This window comes from Barbatula barbatula (assembly GCF_947034865.1).
Source record: "Barbatula barbatula genome assembly, chromosome: 7".
Classification (NCBI taxonomy): domain Eukaryota; kingdom Metazoa; phylum Chordata; class Actinopteri; order Cypriniformes; family Nemacheilidae; genus Barbatula; species Barbatula barbatula.
This window is the reverse complement of record NC_136770.1, coordinates 7,079,164-7,100,772: the sequence shown is the minus strand read 5'-3', so window position 1 is coordinate 7,100,772 and position 21,609 is coordinate 7,079,164.

The window sequence follows — 21,609 nt, the reverse complement described above, 5'->3', positions numbered from 1 at the left end:
AAAAAGTCAAATCAGGGACAAACATAAAGGGCGACTCATAATAATGACGTATGGAAAAAATATGTTTATAACATTATAATGTAATGTTTATATTTTTTATGCACTGTATCTGAGAAGTAATTCTAATAAAAAGTTGAAAAAACAAGTAAACTCTTTGATGTATCAGCCATTTTGAATGTATCTGCCCACATTTCACTGCAGAAATAACAATTACTCAAAAAAACATGGGATAGCCTTTTAAAGGTGAGAATCTGATGTTTTATGTATTAAAGGAAAAGTTCATCATGGTTTAAGACCACCCGGCATCTTCAGAACATAAATAAAGATATCCGGGAGATCATGGTAGCTGTTGTCAAGGTCCAGAAAAGTACTAATGACATCGTTAAATTGATCCATCCTCTCATATCTTGGTTTTTTTTAAGCGACGACTAAACTTTAAGTGCGAAAAACAAATCATGATGTGCGTTAACAAGAGGACTTCGACGCATGCACATTCAGATTGTAAGGTCTTCAAACATGTTGAACGTCATATGGGTGAGTAAAAAAACTTATTTAAAACTTATTATTAAACTTAAATTTAGATTTTGAGATGAACTTTTCCTTTGAATAAAAGCGTCTTCTAAATGACTAAATGTAAATTCAAAGCGACTTACAAAGAGTTCGGGGAGCAATAAGCCATACGTCATAATTTTTTTAAACTTAAAATAAAAAAATGAAAAGCTTAAAAAGTTTCAAATGTATATTTTTTAACATTGTGTTTGTTCAGCAATTTTTATATTTGAGTTTACACAACAGCATGTTGATAGTCATTCATAATGCGAATATCTAATGTTGCAGATGCATAATCAGTTCGTTCTCAGGTGTTCATGAATGGACACCTCAATTCGGTAGACGACCTAAAGCAACCAACAGAAAGTCATTGATAAGGCATCTATGTAAAAAAACACAAGTGATGTCATAAGGTGTCATAGGGACACCTTATGACATCACTAGTCAGTTGCTTAATTTTTTTTCATCAAAAGGTATGTAGAAAATGACCAGAGAGCCAAGCAAACTTTTTGATCTTGGGTGTTGCATTAAGCGATATGAGTTAAGTGTGGTGCAATTGTATTGAATTGACCCAACTGGACATTTAACTAAATTAAATTAGATGTTATAGGTTTCGAACGATATAAAAAAGATATGCCGTACTGAACTATTTATTGTTGTTCTGGTTTTGAGAAACACATCCAGTTGGCTGGAGCATCTACTACAATGTTTAAGTTTACTTTCATGTAAGCAGCGCAGAGCATCACTGCCTTCAGGAATTCCCCTACGGATCAGCGTCCATATCAATGAACTACCAACACAAATGAAGTGCTTGTGAATTAACTATCTGCTAACCGTCCTCCAGTCACAATCACGCCGTCTGAATGAAAATCTTTAATCTCTTTGCTTCAGTTCTCCTCCCTGCATCTCTTCATCATGCCCTCCCCCTTCCCTCTCCGTGCCTTTCCAACTGACAGTCTCATTGAGAAAAGCTCTTTTTTCTCACAGCAAAGTGGTCCGTATGAAACGAGAGGGAGAATCGCATCCACCAGCGGCCACCCAGGACAGCGACTCTCAGTTCCTCTCGGTTCCTCTCACACTCTCTTCAGCCTCTGTTTCTGGAGCTTAAGATTTTTTTTGGCAGGTAGAAGATTAGTGAAGAGCTCTTGGCAACAAAGCATTCAATCACTTCCAAGTAGCGTGGTATCAAATGTGCCCTCCGCCCTCCTCACTTTGGAAGAGCGAGTCTTTCTTCTCCACGACGCAACTCTTTTTTCCTGGTCGAGCCGAACGGCCTTTGAAAGGAGCCTCCTCTGCTCCCGCATCTCTTGTCAATCGGAGAGGCAGGAAATGAGCCTGCTTTGTAGGATTAATTAATAACAGAGGTTGGTCAACGCATGAGAGGGGATGTAATTGCTACTCGGTGGAAGGGGAGGAAAGGAAAAGTTTGGGTTGCAGTTTTTTGAGGAAGGGGGCTTCTGAACAGGCGAAGGAGCTTTGAACTGAAGGGTCTGTGTGCTTCTGGATTAAAGCGAGATGCGAGTGGGGGGGCCTTTGAAGTCTGAAGAGAGGTCTAGGAGAAGAAATAAAGTTGGGAGGTATGAATTCTGGCTGGCAACATCAAAAGCTGTTATCACCCACTCTCACCTGTTGACACCCAGGGGTGAAGACTCTAGATACAACGCTACAGCTGCAGGATGCTGCACATGGGCTACACCTCTCATCCTCTCTCTAAATCTGCCTTTTTCTTCTTTCCATCTTTTACGTTCCATCTCTCTTAGCCCATCTCTGTCCCTAAACCCTATACGTAAACTATTATTACAAAACATCTAAAATAACTTACTACAATCCAAATGATATAACAATTTCCAAAAAACAGCTGTGTAGACTAGGACAGAAACTTCCTATAAAATGTGCGGTATTTGCATTCTGGGTAAAACCAGAACCGTTCCCTGACCCATAAACCCCTTTATCTAGATCAACTTGTATTCCGTTTTTTTTTGTACTATTGTGTAGCTATGATAATAATGAGGCAACATATGATTGAATTTTTTTATATTCTGTGTCAGACCCTTCGGATAAACCCATGTAACATTAATTAATATTCTTTGTTTCTAAATACAAGGCTCAATTATATGTCTAGATATTGTTTTACTTTGCCATTAAGGCTGCAATGCGCTGCTGTAGCATGCAATTTTAAAACGCTAAGGTTAAAACAAAAAATGAAGAAATGATTTGCATTTCTGAATACAAATTATCATTTTCTGTCTTTGGGTCAGATAATTTGTAATATGCTGATGTTTTGTTTCTAATTGGTTTCTAAAACTTCCCATTATTGGATATCAGTATCAACTATTGTTCGGTGGTAACTAAATGTGCACATAAACAAAGAAACTTTAAAGATTGCATTTTAAAGAGAATGTTTCGTCAATACTACACCAGTTTTATAAAAACTGCTGTTTGTTTTCTCTTGAAAACATCTTTAAAGCATTTCGATAATAAGAATGTTTTTAATAATCACTGAATATATCATTAACTGCATGAAATTATTACTTATCAGGTTTGTTTGTTTGTTTGCTTAAATTATTTTTTTAGAGCTTTATGTCGGGGCTTCACCCCAAGATAATCGCGCCGATTTCTCCTCTTTCGACATTCCTAGCAAGTCTTAAATGGTGTTGTGGAATTTTCTTATTCCTTAATCAAAGTGAGTTTTTTAAACACTTTAGACAAATGCAACACACAGAGAGCATGAGTTACCTTGCAAGGTATTTTATATTTTATTGTCATTCAGTCTGCATCACAAGCATGGTGCAGACAGAAGGCCCCTACCTGTTCATTTACAGGGGCTTTTATATCATCCATACATGACCCCCCCCCTCTTCTTCTCCCCTCCCTTGAAAAAAAACGTATCTTTGGTAACAAAAATGTGTCGCCATTTCTTATCTTCACCAGAACCTCTTGGTCTTTGCTCAAGGGCAAAGGAGCTGAGTGGTTTGCCACGTAGCACAACATTTCTCAGAAATTTAAGAACAACAAGATAGACAGTCTTGAATCAATTTTTACAGAGATTAGCATGAAGAAACCCACGTCATGAAAATTTCCATCACATTCCCATCTTTTATCATATATGATAACCAAAATCTTTATGCCTCAACCTGTAAGATGAGCACTGCCCTTTCTCTTTTGGACATTTTAAATATGTCTTTTTTCCCCATGTGTTCTCTTATTTTCTCTAATTTTGTGGTACTAAATGTACCGTTTTCTGGAAAGTTAGCTTTTTCTATTAAATAGGGTACACCTTGTAAACTTCCCGTTCCCCACCTTTTCCTCATTTCTCTGTATGTTGGTTTATCCATAATTCTGAATAGTCTCCCAGACTGTTTAGAATCTATCTCGATTCTGAGTAGTCTCCCCTCTTTAACTGTCTTAAGCAGTCCTCCAGACTGTTTAGAATCTATCTTGATTCTGAGTAGTCTCCCCTCTTTAACCAGACTGTTTAGAATCTATCTTGATTCTGAGTAGTCTCCCCTCAGACTGTTTAGCGCTAAGTAGTCTCCCCTTTCTTCTTAGACTGTTCAGAATATTTTCAACTCACCGTTTTTCACTTTTGTGCCCTGCACTGAGTTCTTTTGGGATCACGTCAGCCTGGGGTCCGGAGTAGAGTTCTCTCGTCCCTGTATGGGGTTAGAGCTGGATTTGCTATGTCCAGGATGATCAGTCAACTCTAATCCGTTCTCCATCAGCCTTGTGATCCCATACCTCGTCGCCAAATTGTTGTGGAATTTTCTTATTCCTTAATCAAGGTGAGTCAATTTTGACAAACGCAACACACAGAGACATCAGGTACTTTGCAAAGTATTTTATTGTCGTTTAATCTGCATCATAAGCAATGAGCATGGTGCAGAGCAAAGGCACTCTTTCCTTCTGCACCCAGAGTATATATATGATTAAAAATGTGACACCCCCTCCCTTTGCCCCCTAGCCAGAATCCCGAGCTGGTTTACGAGAAGTGATGCCCGTTATTCCAAACAGAACATCTTGGCCTCTGCTCGAGGGCAAAGGCAGAGTGGTATGACGCGTATAGAGAAAAACATGATAACATAGAGAAGAAAACATAGATAAAAACTTCATAAACATATAGATAGACACATCAAGAAGCTAGACTAGAAAATTTCCATTACAACGGCTCTAAAGATTAGCTTATCAGATTTTCTTGTGGTGTGATGCGTGTTAAGAGTGAATGAACCTGATCGGAAGAACATCGGAGCCGTCCCGATCACGAATCGTAAATATCGATCAGAAATCCTGATGTGTGGGGGAAACCCCTGAGGACAAACGCAAAAAGACTGTTGATTGTCACGTGGAACAAAACAATACCCAATTAGAAAGCCAACTGACCGAAGTATAACAACCGTAGTTATCACTTCAACAAACCCTTTTCTTTATTCTGTCAATTCTCTGTTAAAAGCATTACAAACACTCTCATTGCAATTACAAATAATTTCAATATAAAACAGGCTGTGCATGTGACAGTAGTGGTAGGAGTCTGAATGTGCGGATGCTCTAAGGTAGATCAGAAAATATAGGTCAAGTGGAGCTAGTGGAACCAGTAGACTTGTTCAGGTGATAATGTCAGCATTATTTGAGTTGCAATAAAATGACTGTACATCTAGTGCTGTGATAGTGCCAAATTAAAATGCTTTAGACGACGGTGCTTGAGTCATTTCTCAACGATAAATAATATTTTTAAACCACATAAAAGGTTATATCTACACAATTGTTTATATAGAACACATGTATAGGAAACAAAGCCTAGAATGTAATAATAAATGTTTGTGCTCTCACAGTTTGAAACTCTTATAATAATTAATAATTAAATCTTTGGTGAGGATTTTATGGCATGAGTTTGTTTCACAAACTAAAGTTTTAAAGTATGTTACATCAGAATTATTTTTTTTTTTACATTATTTATTTTATTTTATTTATATAAATTGTTTTGCCCATACCTAAAGAACCTGCTTGGAGTTCTATTGTTTAATACTTAAGTCTCATTTTTGATTCCGCAAGCAGTCTTCAGATAAGCCACCCCAGGTTTAATCTCAAACAACACAATTCACAATATTTCGAATAAAGTCTCTTAAGTCTTCGGCTGATATATCATGTAGTTTTCTCATCACAATCTCACAGCTCATAGCTATGGGACGAAAGGGTCCCGGCTCTGCTATTTGTAAATGTCAGTGAGTTTCTGTGTTCCTCAAAGCCGTCATTATCCCCAGAGCGCTGGGTGCATTTTTACCCGCGTTCTCCATTTCTCAGCTTCTCTGTCTCTCTCCTGCAGGATTTACTGTATGCTGCTGTCACACTGCTCTCAGTGCTTATATGTGGAACAGTGTAAACTGCGCTTTATCACATTTATCCCCTACGGACATGTAGCACAGGTGACACACTCCACGGGGCTGTCATTTGAGGGTCTGATGTGTGTTTTTACAGTGGACAGAAGTCATTATGGCGCTTCGAAATGTGAAAACCACACGGCCAGCAATCATCTACCAAAGGTTATTAGCAGAATTAGAGGGAAGTTGGTCTCCACTGTTTGTTTGGAAGAACGAATGCCCTCCGATTTCCTAGATTGTCCCCTCTTGGGACAGCCAGGCAAATAAACTCTGGCAAAAGCAGCAAGCGAGAAAATCAAATGAACACCCCAGATAAAAACCTGGGACCAAATTAGTGCCGCAAACATACGCAGGCTAATGAATTGTAAGCGAATGAGATAAAGGAAAAAAAATCAAAACCAGGAGCAGACGCAGCTTCCCGCTCAACTATCCGAGCGAGTCGCTCGCTCATGTAGATCAGCCAGACGCTTTTTGCAACGCATCTCCACATCGCAGAAAACCTTGATTTTATGCAACGGCAGATAAAATTCGACAATCCTTGAGGCGCTCTTGTGCAACACTTTGCCCATGTCTGGAGGCCTGTAATTGTGCACACACATCAATTATGGATCGGCCTTAGCTTTCAGCTGCTCTGCCCTCCAATCAGAGCCCACCCTGCCAGTCTCCCTGGGCGCTTTTTTCAGCGTTTTGATTACAGGTGTTGTACAGGCGGCCTTGTTAGGCCCCTTTTTCGCTGGTTGAGGGAATCCTCTTTCCTGTCCGGACGAGGGGTGCGGGGAGGGGGACGTGGAGGGGGATGTCTGGTGCTGGCGAAGTCGGCCATCACATCCAGCTAACAATTTCTGTCAGGTCCCGAGAGGCCGGCTAATGAGGCCCGTCGACACGGCCGGAGGCAAGAGTGCCGCACCGAGCCACTGGAGTGAGAAGCTAGATCGGCACCTAGCAGCCTTGCAATAATTAATCGGACCCTTCGCTCTCGCTTTTACCCTCCCTCTCTTTTTTTTCTCCCCTCTTCTTTCTTTCTTTCCGTCTCTTACTCATGTCTATTCATCGGCACTCAAACGGCTCCCTCTATTCTGTAACCATTGTCAGCGGCACCTTCCTTTCAAGCCCTGGGCCTGTCTCATCCCCGATCGGCCATACAGATGTGCTAATGAAGGCGGGAGAGCGGAGGTATGTCTGAATCCCAGCCATTCAAGGCTTTTTTAGGAGCAGAGGCCATGACAATGGCCGCGTGCTCTCGTGCTCACCGATCACAGCCTGTTAGAGAGAAATATGGCAGGCGCGCAAACGGCCGGACTCAGAGCGACTTGTGAAGTTCTCCTGAGCCCTTTGTACGGAATCGTTGAAGATGTATCTCTTTTCCTCGCTGTTTCTTTCTCTCTTCCTTTCTGTGTAAGTGTTTCCCAGATGCTAAGTCAGCCCGAGGCAGAGTGTGACCTATGCACTTCAAAGGTGAGACACTGTTTTTTCATTGGTTTAACACCAATACGTCCAGAAGCAATATTTTTCTCTACTTACATCTGTCTCCCTACATGTTTTTGTTATTATTTTCTGTGCGAGTGTCATTCTGTTTGTTTTTCAGACATCAGCTGAGTTCCATCACACTTTGGATCCGTGAGGTCAAAGTTTAGGGGTCAAGTGTGTAACCCACATAGACAAAGCAGATGGACTTGGACCTTGAGGAAATGTATTTTCTGTGAGGTCTGTGTTTACACCATATTAATATATCATCGTCTGACGCGCTGTTACAAAACGATGCTAGAAAGCAGAGCTAGGGAAAAGAAACAGACGAGATGACAACAACTTTAATAGATATGTCACGTAATAACAGCATGACGCGACCTACCGTCATTCCCCTCTAGGGGGGTGTTCTCACATCAGCACGATTTCTGAAATTCCATTATTTTTCTCATTCTTTTTGTGCTGCTTTGGATAAAATAATAAGAATTTGTAAAACATTTGGACCAAAGTTTTTGACTAAAATATCAGCCCCCTGAAATAATGAGAATTATTATTTTTTGTCTTAAAAATCCTGTTGCTCATAAATTCCCAGAGTATGGAGGTGTATTGTATTATTGTAGATTGTAGATTGTACAAACAAAATCTACCCAAATCTGAATTGGGTGAATTTTATCAGAAATGTTGTATTAAAATAATAATATTTTGTTTGTAGAGCTGGCAAATCCGAGTTCAGTTTGTGAAATCATGGAATCTAATGGAGGTGGTAAAGACTTTTAAAAGTATTTTTCTCAGAAGAGATATCTGACTGTGGCATGCAGGAGACTTGCACGAAAGTTTCCCATGTAATCTCAATCTAGTCTATGAGAGATTTTAGGAGAACGGTTATGCGTTTTCGTACGGTTTATGAGTATTCCGTTTTGCGACGAATATTAAAATGAAGAATTAAAAAAGATTTATGTTGTTCATATAATTCAAAATGCTTTATTAAAGCTATATAATTGAACTTATTAAGATGAATTCAAAGTATTTAGTGTAAGTGTTTTTTTAATTGTCATGATGATTATGATTAATAAGAATTTGTTTATTTAATAATCATAAAAAACACAATATCCCGTTGGACTGTATTGGTAACCACAACAAAAACTGTAACCTGCATGTCAAGACAACTTAATTAAAAAGCAAAATATTAGTGCTCCGACATGTGGCGCGGTTGCGCAACGGGCGACCCGGGTTTGATTCCCATCTCGTGGTCTTTTCCCGAACCCACCCCCTTTCTTCCCACTTTGCTTCTTGTCCCCTCTCTCACTGAACTGTACAAATAAAGCAAAAAAGCTAAAAATTAAACAATAATTTAAACCTCACGTGATGCAACGTAATAATTCCATCTGCGTGATAACATATCAAAACTGTTAAATCTGAAATCAAATATTAACACTGGAATTCTTTTGCGACAGAGTGACAGCTCTATAATTGTGTTTGTTTACCATGGCATCCTAATAATAATGAGGATAGCTGCTTTTCAAACATTTAAACAGAGATAATTGAATGTTGTGTGTTTGGAGTGATATCTTCTCAGGCAGGAATAGCTTTCTGTTTTTATGCCTGTCTGCGGGAGAGACATTTAATTCACCTCTCTGAAGGAGAACAAAGCACTACACCCAATAATTCTACACAGACTAGACAAAGTGAGAAAACGTATTTTCTCAGAAATAAAGGTTTATTGTTAGCTGTTTAATCAAAATGATTCTTTTCTTCGAACTAGATGCATCAGGGGAAAACTCAGTTTCAAAGCCTTTGGATCAATGACAATAAATACGTTCTTACGTCTTTTTAAATGATCTAATTAGAAATTATTTTTGGTCATTGCAGGGTTTTGGTGTTTAAGGCAAAACATTTGTATATTTAAAGTTATTTGAATATAACCATCACGCGGATGTAAAAGTGAGGTTATGGTGTGTACGTGTGTGTGGTTGTGAAAGAAAATATGCCAGCACTTTACTTAAAGAGCAGGTTTGTGTGTGTTTACGTGTACGAGCGAGTGACATTTAGAGGGGGAGGGGTTGTCCCGCTGGTCAGCCATACGCTCCTCTGTCTTTGCGTTTCAGCCTGAATGGACAGGGCTCATTTGCATGTGGCAGTGATTTGGCTGGAGGCCTGTGTCCCCTGCCGGGGCCGAACATGAGGGACACTGGAGGGGGGTGTCGGGGTAGGTGATTTTTTTTGTGAGTCATATTCACAAAACGCCACTAATCAGCCCGGTTCACCACATACTAAGATTCGCTACATTTACAGTTAACGTAACATTTTCAATGTGCACATGTAAGCCAGAGTGTATTTGTGCATCTCCCTATCCCCCCAAAAAAGCCCACCCATATTAATAAACATTTCCCAATTTGGTGAGGTACTACTGACCCCTATGGGTAAGATTTGCATATGAGTGGCTTCCTTTGACTCTCGGGATTTTGTTTTTATATCAGGTGTAGTGTAGGTGTAGTGTATGAAGTGTTTCGCTATTAATAAAAACAACAAACTAGAGGCGAACTGCAAATTGGGATAATCACTCCGGCTGAAGCATTTGCTACAGTGTTAAGTACCGGCTTGGGAGACACCGGCAGACGTAGTCTGTGACCCAGCTGTTGTACAGAGAAATGACATCCATCGCTTTCAAAAGGACAGTGACAGCCCAAGAGAAAGAGAGATAGGGCGAGCGAGAGATTCAGATAGACTCACTGTCAGTTACCCATACTCTACTTCACCCTTTACTCTCGGAGCAGTGTTTTAGCACATTCTCAGGAAGGCTGAAACAGGTACTGAGAGGAAGAGAAATTAAGTGACAGCTATAGCATCTCTGCAACAGAGCCAAGCTCCTAACTCCATCCACACAGGGGTCCCCGAAGGAGCTTCAACCTGGCAACATAATCCATTTTACTGTCCACAAACAAAAGAGGGAGAGGGAGAGCGCCGGACAGATTCGGTAACTCTCGCTGACTGCAGAAATCCCAAAGGGTTTGAGTGACAGGCCTGTTGTCAAGGCTGTGCTGACAGCTGGTGAGGTCTTTCAGTGAAAGAGAGTGGCCTGCACTCTTGTCCTCTGCTCTGGGCGCCACAGCGAGGGGCACCATGCCAGCTGGGCTCCACCGGCCCAAACACGCCCAAACAGGTAGCACCTCGATGGTGTGTCTGATCATCTGCTCACTTTCAAATTAAAATAAACAAAAGTCTGCGATTTGAAAATGAAGTCTGTTGCATCGACAATCAATCCTTTTTTCTTTATTATACTGTATGTTCTTAAGAAATCTTATTGGCAGTGCAAACATCAAGAGGGTCTGAGTGTGTGCGCGTGTGTGTAGCCCGTCTGGTCCTCCCAGTGCCTGGTGCCCATGACAGGATGTTTCCTTTTTCAGACTGGTTAACGAGGGCCGGCTCCCTGTCCCATATGTGCCCCTCATTACCACCCTATACTCTCACACCCACACACACACACAGACGTCATGATACTGTCAGTGCAAACCCTTTCAAGTCTTGATCTCTTCTCTCCTCTCTCCATCCACCAGCTCCTGGTACGAAACAGACGGGCACTGGCATTATTAATATCCCCTGGTGGCGGTGAAGCTGCTGTTAGCTGGTCAGCCGCATGTGCAGTTGGGCAAATCAACGGTGGGAATTTTGGGGAGAAATATAATGAAAAGGAAACAAATATTGTAGGAGTAAACATTCAGAGGTCAAATGGTGTTGGAGGAGGTAATAAAGTGAGGGAGTGGGGAAGTGAAGAAAGAGAGAAGAGACCAGCTCTTTTGTTTGTGCCTGCTCACCTGTCCATCTCGATATAAATACTATATAAAAAAGGACACAGCATAAAATGATGTGAAGCGAATGAAGCGAATGAGAATTGCAACAGGCTAAGTCCACCAAAAAAGTGTCAGACTATCAAAATAATTACAGCAAAAAACCTAGAAAAATATGTTGTACCTGAAGCAACATTTTAGACTTCAAGTAGCCCTTTCACTAGGGCTGTGTATCACCAACAACTTCACAATACAATAAGGCCACGATACGATACAGGTACAGTTCTATTTAAATTTCTTTTGATCAAAATTTAGTTTATTTCAGTTTATTGTCAATTGAAGCAACTGTGATAACTGACTAACAATTGTGTTTTCAATATAAAAAACACAACAAGATGATCAATGAATTGTTCAGGATTACAAAACTCAGATGGACGTAAAAAGGTTCAGATGGATTCAAATGTTGCTGGATAAAAGCATTAAAATTATTGTAAATTTAAGTGTATTTCTATCATTTATTCACAGATCAAACCATAACCCTATAATTTAACTTTTTGGCATGTTTAGAGTACATGTATTATTTCATATATATTTTTCCCCTGTAGAAACTGATTCCTGTTATCACACTGTGCGTTTCTGGAGTCACACTGGACAGAAAACGTGTAACAAATGATCCTGGATCTGTGCATTTAATGAATGCAAGGGCACTTCTCTCCTTCTGTCAACAACCTTAAACCCCAAATCCCACAAAAACTCATTTGCCACAGATTTGTGATCCTGTATTGCCAGTCTGAAACTACCACCTTACCAAAAGCATTATTTAAAAAGCCTTAATTTGTAATTCTTAATCTTCAAGTTCTCTCGTCTGCTCGCTCAACCTTGAAAAAGCGACACTGGTTTGAGTTGCACCCTTGGCAAAAGAGCCGAGCGTTTTGCATTTTTCAAACAGCAGAACACAGGCTCTTGAATAATGAGATTTAACAAATGATTTTAATAAAATAATATTGCCAGAACAGCAGCTAGAGTTCAGTTTAGCATCCAAATAAAAGTACCCTGTCGTAATTTTGATGGAATTTTCTGTTTTAATTTTTAAAGCAGCAGTGTAGAAATTTGCGCACAGATTCCCCCGTGTGGTTGATTAGTGCAATTGTCCGTTACCAGTGTCGTAATTATTTTCACTGTATAAGCTTCCCCGTGGGCAGCGCAGTACACATGCATATGTTTACTAAGCTGATGGAACCGGCAAATGCAGAAACGTCGTTTGTAAAAAAGAACGCACTATTCCGCAGACAGGGGATGGGCGGGGGTTTGTATAATGACCCCAACACAGAACTCAGAGAGTGTGGTTGTAGCCTCGGAGGCTGCTCAAGTAGCAGTGGCAGTAGAATTCATCGGGTTAAGGGAACATCAGGTTCAAAAGCAATTGTACTGACAGGTACGCCCAACTAACTTGCGTACACATTTGGGCGGTCTGAGTTAAAATATACCACGAACTGACGTAGATTATAAACTTGGAGTTACACGAGGCGTTTCAGGCAGGTCTGGGTGAGCATTCGCTTTTAGATAGAATGCATCTTTTGTTCCGACACTTACATTTTAGCAATTTTACGTGTCTTATACAAGCATGTGCAACACACCAAAGACACAGAAAAACATGTATTCGCGCCATATGACGCCTAAAAGGTCGAAAAACTAGTGTTGCTTTAAAGGCCCAGTGTGTAATATTTGGGATGTTCTATAGATAGAAATGCAATATAATATATAGATACATGTATGTCTTCAGAGGTGTGTAAAGAGCTTACACAATGAAGCGTTATGTTTTTATTACCTTAGAATGAGCTAATTCTATCTACATACCGCGGGTCCCCGTGCATGTAATTTGCCATGTTCTGTCAGCTGTCGTTGTGTTTCGAAAGGGAGGGGGAGGGGTGGAGTGAGCGGTTGGTTAAAAATTCGCAACCTTGCAGCTAGATATAACTGACTGTCCTAAATCGATCTTCTCTAAAAACTTTCAATAAATTAATGCTTCACCTCAAAAAAGAGAGCGAGAGTGTGTGGTTAATTAAATAACATGGTTTGATGGGCATGTTCGCGTTAATAAACTCTATCAGATGCCTGTATAAGGTACTAGGTGAGCGTTTGCAGTGCAAACAAATAGCTGTTCTGGTTTGCCGTGTGTAAGGTTCAGATTGATCCTGACAGCTCTTCAGGTTTCTGGGCTTTAATTAGAGAGCCTGGGGCTGTGGTAAAAGAGAGAGAGAGAGAGAGAGAGACGCCGCCACTACTCTGCTCAGCACCACACATTTCTTCTCTGGCGTAGTAATTGCTAGCAGGTGCGTCGCAACATATATAATGGAGAATGTTGCCTCTCGCTCTTTTTGTGATCAGCATGTGGAAATACATACTGTTTCTATTACTGACAGATTCCAAACACCTTTCTGACTGGACTGACGGTCACACAGACCTTTCCTTCTCTGTGAAAGTACCTGTGCTACAGCGATCAGTTACCATTTGTAGACACATTTACTTGGCTATCATAAGGTGAACCCAACACTTCCGTTGGTTTTAAAAAAAATATTATGCATTTTACAGACAAGATCTTTTGCATTCTTAGAATAAAACGGGATTTACTTCTGTACTTAAGTCACGAGACTCTAGAGCAGGGGTCGGCAACGGTTGGCCAAAACTGGCCCGCCAGCAATAACATCTGTCCCGCGCCAGCAGCATTATTTTGATTCTTTTGCCACCGCCAATTCTGAAATGGATCCGTCACAATCACGTCTTCAGTGAATTTGCCTTCCAAATAAAAGTACGAGAATGTTTAAGCAGCAGTGTTTTATTTAGAAATTAATTGAGAGCTTTTAATTAGAAAAGTTCTGAAAGATATTCAAAGGAGTGTTCCGATCGCTTGACACACTTCTAAAATAGCCGTCATGAAATATGGGGTATGAAAAAACTAACAGTGAAGCATTGAAACGTTTGCTTATAACGCCAACACGTGAACAATAACAAAGCAAATTCAGCTTTTTTTGAAAGTGCCATGCTTCGTCTCGTGGTGCCGTCTAATATTATATTCTTTGCAAACAGCGACAACTTCGTTGCAGATGAGACACACCGGCTTTGCCTTCACGAAACTAGGAAGGATGAATGCATAGTTGTCTCTCCATTCCTCTTTGTATGCCCTATATTCGCTGTCAACTTTCCTATTTCACTCCTTGATAGTGCCATTTTCTCTCACCATCTAGCTGGCTTCAATGTTAACATCACTCGGCACACGACGTAATAGTGTACCCCCAGCAGGCAAAAAAAATGCAGTTTAGCACATGAGGAGTGTAAAATATAGGCTGCGTTAAATCATTCTGTAACTATTATGTAATTATATAATAACTATATTTTTAAAAGTAGGCTACACTGGTTGCCTTTTTCATCAATTCATTTCTTAAATTATCCTTTGACTATGTTCAGGCCCGCCATCAAATTTGTTTTTTTGGCCCGATGCCAAACTCAATTTCCGACCCCTGCCCTAGAGGCACAGCCTGATAGTTCCTAGCCCTGCAATCCGCTTGCATGTCAACGTGACTTAAACTAATTAGCTTTTCAGGTAAATTTGTAGCCAATGACCTGTGTTTTCTATCTTTACGTACATTTAAATGGTGTGGAATGCGTACTTTAAGCAGTATGATGAAGCATGCTTTTAGAGCTTTCACAATCACCCACCTCCATCCTCAACACCACAGGCCTAGACATTGCAGCAGCATCACAAGAGAGTTGACATGACTAAAATGTTGAGTGATGTTATGTTTGTTTCGGTTTAAGAATTGTTCGATATTTGTATTGCAAATAAAGACAAAAATTCTAAGAAATGTGTTGTATTAACTAGGCCTATTAGTACTGTATGTACTGTAGAAAGTTTACAAATGAGGACATTCCAAATGTCTAGGGAAACAAACAATTTAGTTGACTGGAGGGAACACGTTTGTCCCCAAATAATTAAGTATACAAAACAAACACACATAGTCTGTGTTGAGCAGGCCTGCCCTTGCATATTATTTTAGACAAATGAGTACAGTGTTATTACACAGTGAGATATGATCCAAATCTCCCTTTCTGACATGTAGTCTTCATTAATGGTGTGTTCACAAAGCAGAAAAGCCCTTACTGGTCGGCAGGATTATTTCTCCCTGATTTAAACCGAATGAGTGTCTCTACCATTTAAATTAGCATTATATTCTCAGCTCAATATAAGTGTCTATGAGAGAAGTCTGTGACTCTGAGTTTACAGGCACAAAGTACAGCGAAATCACACTGTCTGTCAGTGAGAGAAAGACAGAGAACGCGAGAGAGGGAGAGAAAAAGCCAGATGAACATGGTTGTAATTACAGCCAACAATAGCAGTCAGACATGTCTATAGATTCATTACCTTAAACAACATTTCAATCTCTTTCTCTGTTCATCACAATTCTCCACTTCTCTACACATTTAAGACCCTCCGCTCCCCCTCACAACTTCTGCTATGAACAGAAACACACCAACAAGGAGGGAGAAAGAGTGAGGAGAAGGGGGTTGATTATTGGTTAACTAAATATAGCAGACACTGATCACAATAATGGTGGTTTGAAGAAATGTATACATTTTTATTTGATAAATACAATCAGAGAAGAACGAATTGAATTGCTTGTAACAAGTTGACGTCATTTTTTAACTTAGTCCGAACCCATGACTTTGCGTTGCTAGCGCCATGCTCTAACCACCGAGCGACGTATTACAAATACTAGTTATGTCAATTGTTAATATTAGTTTACTGTGTTAAAATGTACAACTTTTGATTTAAAAATGTACTAACAAATAACACGAAGTAAGATTCATAAACGCTGTAGAAGCTTGTTCATTGTTGGTTCATGTTAGTTAGCTCATGCATTAAAGTGATACTCCACCCAAAATTAAAACTTCTGTCATGAATTACTCACTATCAAGTTGTTCCACAACCCTCAGACCTTAATTCATCTTTGGAACAAAATTAAGATAGAGATCCAAAGGCTTTCTCGTCACCATAGACAGCAAAGTAACGTACACTCAAAACACAGAAATTTAGTAAAGAGTAGGCCATGTGACTCTAGTGGTTCAGCAGTCATCTTATCAACCGACGAGAATATTTTCTGTACACAGTAAAACAACCCTTTTGGGTGAGTATGTGTAACTTTAGGACTATTTTTGTTAATGTTAATGTTTATTGTTTACTGCAAAGTCTTGGCTTTTCACGGTTTAGTTGAAGTATTTGTCCAACCCTGCAGACAGTCACCTTGCCTCACAAACTTTGCTTAGTTGTTTTGTTTCCATCCCCCTGGAGCTGAAAGCTTCAAGGAACTCTAACACTCTCTGCTATAGCTGTGAAGCCACATGCTGCTCCACTAGCGCAATGCTTATGTATTGATCTCCACCCACTCTGGACCTCTCTAGGTCTCTTACCAAGCTCATCTGCACCCACTCTGTATCTGACACAGTTTTTCCTCATCGGCCACAGTTTTCCAGAGTCACATTAGCCGTAGTGATACTCAGTGACACTCAGATGCAAAAAGCCGACCAATCTGATATATTTTGGCAATGGTTATGAGGCATTAGCAAACAATCTATCTATGGAAGGGAATGGCCCTGTAATTCTGAGGCTTTAGAATCTTATAGTCATTACATTAATATATTGGGATTTTTCATGCATTTTTATCATTTTTTCTCTCCCGCTGTCTACTGTTTTTACACCACTCACCCTTCCCTTTTGAAGCACTACAGACACAAGAAAAAAATACGTCTCTAAAGAAGATAATGCATTTGCGAAACATGCTCTGTGGAGCAGTTTGTCCGTTTAGGGCTACTGTAGAAACAACATGCCGAATTCCATGTAAGGGGACACGCTATGTATGTAGACAGAAATAGCTAATTCTAAGGAAATTAAAACTTAACGCTTCTATGTTAGGTCTTTATACACCTCTGAAGACATAGTTATGTATATTGCATTTCTGTCAATATATCCTCTTTAATACGACACACAGCACCTTTAAGGGAAGTCCATAATTTCCAACTTGAAAAATATTCCAAATATTCAGTTCCCTCATACACTGAGCACACACACACATTTTCTATCTATATCGCAACCATAAACACACAAGCACATCCACTTTTCAGACTTGTCAGTCGCTCCTACGTCTTTATCTTCACACACCTCTCGTCCTTTTCCTCCACCCATCTTTCCATCTGTCAGTCTGTCACCCTCCGGGTTTTATATTGTGTTCCTGCCACTCGGCAGCGTGAGTAGATCACTGTTACTGTGATTGTTTCCAGTGTCATATAACCTGACGCTCTGAGGTAATTTAGCCACATCTGCTGTGACACGCTCGCTATTCCACCGACGCCTTCTCATGCTACGGTACACATATAAACACGCCGCACATCCACACACACAAACACCCTGACACTGCATGCATCAAACCTAGCTGTCAAATAGCTGTAATTTAAACACTATGTCAAGAAATAATTAATTACACACACCGGTCTCATTCGAAAGCTTTCGTAACTGAGGTCATCCTGAGCACACAAGCGTGAGCATCAGGATATACAACGGCGGAGAGAAGAACGCTCGCGCAGGGGCGAGAATATATGCACATTGATTTTGTGTCACCGGTTGGCTCTCGTGTATATATGTGTGGGAGTGCTATTGAAAACGCGGTACGTAAAGAAATTGCATTAGACACCTCCTAACACAACGTTATACACATAATGAGCGTGTAATCAGCCTCGGTGGCAGAGGGGGCCGGGTGCTGAGTCATGATTATCATGTATGATGTCACGTCTGGAGGAGGAAGGGACCGTGGAGGCTTGAGACAGAGGTGCTAATGGTAAATAGTGTGTGCAGTTTCTGTCAAAACACACTGAATTTACAATTTGCTTAAAAGTATATAATGAAGATTTCAAGAAGCACATGATGCATAAGCACTTGTATACAGTATGCGATTCATTATTGTTTTAATTTAGAAAATTGAGGGGGTAAATGTTGAGAAAACTGGATGTTTGTGCTTTTTGGAACGTACATTTTTTGGGTCCTGTTTAAGAAAGGAAGTCATATACATCTGAGATGGTATGATGGCGTGTAAACCTTAAAAGACTTTTCATTTATGACACCCTGTGCAGACTTTTTTCATTTGGAAATGCTTTTCGGAACGACCATATAACATGACTGCCGTGACTGTTCTGTGAGAATTCATTTTGTTACATGCGAGAATAACCCAGACTATTTGCACTTCACTTTGTCTTTGACTCGAATTTGAGCCTGTGCTTAAAAGCCACAGGGAACGCAAGAAGCAAAGTGAAGGATGCCCTCAAGGTTCTCTAAAATAAATCAGTCAGCAAAACCTGAATTCTGAAGCCTCAGGAATGAATAAAATATGCAAATGTGTGTGTGCATATGTGTCTAAAGGTGCTGTAGAGCCGAGCTGATCTGCTCCCCAGGGTGGGCTGGGCTAGACTGGACTGACCGGTGGGGGTCCTAGCTGATGCCAGGTGTGATGGGATGCCCCCCTGTAGAGCAACAGGGGTCAGCGGTCTGCAGTATGTGGCTAAAGCTCAGGAGCCAAAAGATGGCATGAGACAGAAAAATGTGTGTGTTTGGTTGATGGCTGAATTACGTGCAACCGGAGTCAGTAGTGTGGGCATTAAAGAAGAGGTCAGGGCCGGTGAACCTTTAAACACAAGTCTTTATATAAAGGCTTTCAACTTCTGCTTCACCAAACACAAACCCTGCATTCAGGGACCATGGAAATGAGGAGATAATGCAGCTGTTTTAGCTCTCTGCTCAACAGCACCAGGAGGTCATGCTTTATACACGAAATGAAACAAAACGATACAAAAAGAAAGAAATACCTAAAAGAAAATACGATTCCATTAAACGATTCCATTAAACTTATTAAAAAGATTTTCTAAAATAAACGCACCAACTAAACTCAAATATCTACACTGTACAAAACTGCAAAGAATTTAAAAAAAAATTTTATAGATTTTTTTCACTTATTTCCCAAAAATCAGATAACCGAAATAAAAGACAGTAACTTTACAAGCTCTGTGTAAATTTGACATTCCCAGACACATCCCGAAAAGGTTTTTGGTTATTCGTCCACTGCATATGTCATCAAGGTTTATTATTGGTTTTATTTCAGAAAAGCAACAGTTATATTTCAAGGTAAGAATTAAACCACAACGATTATATGTCTTAAGAAAAAGTTATGTTCATTTTATAATGGAAAGGAAGTCATGACAAAAGGATGAATAAATGATGATGGCATTTTCATTTTTGGGTGAACTATCAGTTTAAATCGACACTATAAGAAATAAAAGTCATCGCTGACAAGTAATAGTTTGTAACTTAAATTTTCCACAAAAGCTGAGAAATGTAAATCCCATGATCTTTATATTCTCTTTTAGCTGATACATTTAAAGGCATTATGACTGCCAGCATCCAGCTGTTACTGCTGATGTAATCTCACATAGCCATACTTTTAACTTGATACGATACCTTTGACAAAGATAACTGACAAATCCAAGAACTCACCAGAAAGCATTGACTGTATCATTTTTTGTGTGCGATATGCATCAGACGATCACTGAACAGGTTGTGGGCGTGCAATCTGAAACTGCGACCGAGGCTGACACCATCATTAGAAGCCACTGAGAATGTTACTCATCCGCATCCACTAATTAATCATTGGCGCAGGTACAGAGTAAAAGAGGAAAGCTGGAGATAGAGGTGACTTTTCATGTTTGAAATATATATACAACCATTTTTGAGAGAAACGTTTGAGCAATTAGAATATCGAGGCGATGGAATATTGTTATCTATAGGCTCAACGTGCAATTGTGAGTTTTGCATTTCTTTGATGGTTGTCATGATTTGTCCTTTGGCCAATCTCACACACACACACACACACAAACTTGCTCTCTCTTTCACACACTCTCACTAAGTAGAATTAATCAAAACCGCATCCTACCTGTTTGCCTTGATGAGAGGTGACAACGTAAAGATTTGGCAGCTTTAATCAAGGTTGTAATAATGCACGCTCTCTGATTAAAAGGACAGTCTCCTCGCCTTTTAATCACAAAGACAAACAACCGTGTCTCTATCGCTCCGATCTAAATGCTGGTCGTGGAGAAAAAAAAGAATGAATGCTTACAAAACTGGTTGGTGACAAATTTACTGTACACATTAGTAGATTACACATGCCTATGACCGTGACCGTAAAGGTCAATTCACAAAAGGAGAACAAATGAGGTGGCAAAATGTTCCCCAAATTCTCTCCTTTAAAATGTCATTTATTAGAATGTATAATAAAGTCTCTTTTTGCAGGTGCACTCTAAATAATCTTTTTTATTTTCACACCGACACAGGCATTGTAATTGTTGATTAGATCAGAGTGCTCCGAATATCCGTTTTGTATACAAGCTTGACCTCCAGGTTCCTATTTTTTATTTAAAGGTAATTTGCTTGTAATCGAAGTTAACATACAACTGGCTTGATGTTGCATTCCCTGTGTTTTTATTGTTATTACATGTATGTTCGATCACCTGACCAGAGGTTAAATTGGGCCAGGGCGGGGCCCCGAAACTGAGACTGACGTTCTGGCTCTGCTCCCCACCAGTGTGCAGCTCTTCTGCACTTCGTCGTGCCCCAGCATAAATCTGCAATAAAAGTAATAATTTACCTTTTTGTCAGTGTATGGACTTACATTGATAATCGTGGAAAAGGGATCTATATGCAACAGTAACCCAATCCTAAGTGCACACATTAACCGCGTGCATGCAGAAATACGTGTATTTGTGCGCTTGTGTTTCCTTTCTGCCGCGCACTGCCTATTTGCGAGGTGTATATGACGCGTCGCATGCTTTTCGTCCAGTGTGCACTGTTGTTTTTGCATTTAAAGTGGTTTTGTTCATGGTTTGTGTGGCAGCAACGATGCACAAATTAATGGGTCATCTCAATCATTGTAAATGTTGTATGAAGGTTTGACCGGAATTTTCTGGAAATACACAGGTCATACAAAAAATTCTGTGGACGTTAATAAATGATAATAAATAGGGAATAAACAGAAAGAGTTTATGGTAACACTTCAGTATAGGGGACAATAATCACCATTATCTAGTTGTTATTAGCATACTTTTTATTGACTGTACTTATATAGCACATATTCTGAACATCCCTAATCCTACCCAATACCTTAACCTAACAACTACCCAACTATCAATAAGCAACCAATCACATTTACATTTAGTCATTTAGCAGACGCTTTTATCCAATGCGACTTACAAATGAGGTAAACAATGGAAGCAATTTCGAGTTTATTGGGTAAAAAGTCATAGTTAATGGTTTGTTAATAGCAAGAATTGCCCCCTATACTGAAGGA